Source organism: Tupaia chinensis, unplaced genomic scaffold (genome assembly GCF_000334495.1).
Source record: "Tupaia chinensis unplaced genomic scaffold, TupChi_1.0 Scaffold000573_1, whole genome shotgun sequence".
Lineage (NCBI taxonomy): Eukaryota > Metazoa > Chordata > Mammalia > Scandentia > Tupaiidae > Tupaia > Tupaia belangeri.
The window spans coordinates 1,902,744-1,904,706 of NW_006160087.1; positions in this window are offsets into that span (position 1 = coordinate 1,902,744).

Consider the following 1,963-nt stretch of genomic DNA (forward strand, 5'->3'; position numbering starts at 1 on the left):
CTGTCTCTCTGTGTCTCTCTCTGGTCAAATTAAAATAAATGAATGAATAAATAAAATTAAATAAATCATTCTGGCAGGTGACATGGTGGTTAAGGGTACTGGACTCCCCCATGGTCAACCACTGTTCGAATCCCAGACCTGGTGGCTTGCTTTCTCACTTTCACTCTCTCTCTCTCTCTCTTTCTCTCTCTCTCTTCCCCTCTCTGGTTCAGTTAAAATAAGTACATAAATAAATTAAGTTAAATAGAATATTTCTAAATTTAGATAGAGAGAAAGAAAGCCCCCTCTCCTGAGGCGGCCAGGGGGAACGCTCGACTGGACAGAGCCTCTGCCGGGTGTGGCCTCACAGCCCTGGCCCTTGTCCAGGGTCTGCTGGGCCCTTCTCACCAGCCCCTCGAGGGAGGAAGGCCCACTCTGCCACCCCTGCAACGGGGGCTCCCTTGGCCACACGTCGCCTCCCTCTGCCTGCCCGGGTCCCCACACCTGGAAGGACCTTCGCACGGAAACTTTCCGGGAGGAGGAAGTCCCCCTCCAGAGGCCAGAAGGAGCACTGCTGATCTCACCAGCCGGGGTGTGGCCTCCCACAGGGTCCAGGCCTCCCCGCAGCGGTCGGGCGACACTGGATCCACGTGCACAGCTGCAGTTCATTCCCCCCCACGCCCCGTCCCTGCTGGTGCATGTGCCCGCGACCCAAACAGGCCGAGAGGGCTGCATGGAGCACAGCAGGAGGCCCTGTTGAGGGTCTCTCTCTCATAGCAAAGAAATAAACGTTTTTTGAGAGTTTTTTTTTTTAAGAATTATTTTGTTTAACTTTATTTATGTATTTATTTAAATTTGACCAGAGAGAGCAAGAGAGAGAGAGAAAGTGAGAAAGCAAGCCACCAGATCTGGGACTCGACCCGTGGTTGGCCATGCGGGAGTCTAGCGCCCTTAACCACCATGCCACCTGTCGGCCCCTGAAGAGGTTTTTGCTATAGGGCATGTGCGCTCACCAGAAAGACAGAGAGAGACAGAGAGACAGAAAGTGAGAAATCATGCCCCCGGGGGGATGGCCACACTGCAATCCCTTCTCCTCCATTCTCCTCTCAGGATCTTAGGCACGCACGCACACGTTCCCAGTGTGAGTTTAAGCCACCAGGTCTGGGACTCGAACCGTGGTTAATTACATGGGAGTCCAGCGACATAGCCATTATGCCAAAGTCCTGGACCCGGTGGCTTAAACTCACGCTGGGTGCGTGTGTGTGTGCGCGCGTACCCAAGATCCCAAGAGGAGAACGGAGGAGAAGGGATTGCGGCGTGGTCATTCCCCCCTGGGGGGTGATTTCTCGCCTTCTGTCTCTCTGTCTCTCTGTCTTTCTGGCGAGCACACGCGCCCTATAGCTAAAACCTCTAAAAAAATAATAAATAAATAAAAATAAAAATAAAGAATTTTCCACTTTTCATACCTTAAAACATTCATATCACTTGTGCTTCTCCAAGGTGATCAAGTCTCAGGAAGTTGCTGCCACGTGGATGATTGGAAAAGCCAAGTTCGCACCACTGCCCGAGGTCTCCGGGCATCAGCCCTGTCTGCCAGCCATAGAGGCATGGCTTCTTCCACCCGCCTGGTAACTCTCCCGGCGTCCCATGCGCCGGGCCTGCCAGGTGCTGTTTATAACAATGAGACCCCAGACTGGTAACCCAGTGTTAGAGGACAACGATGGGGCTGGCAGGTGGTGCAGTAGTTAAGGCACTGCATTCCCATGTGGCTGACCATGGTTTGAGACCCGGACCAGGCAGCTTGAAACTCATGCCAGTTGCGTGTACATGCATGTCTGAAACCCTAAAAGGGGAATGGACTAGAAGGAACTGTGGTGTGGCCATGCCCCTCAGGGGGTGATTTCTTGCTTTCTGTCTCTGTGGTGAGTGCACGTGCCTTATAGCAAAAATCTCTCTCGAAAAAAAAAGATGGGACGGCAGGTGG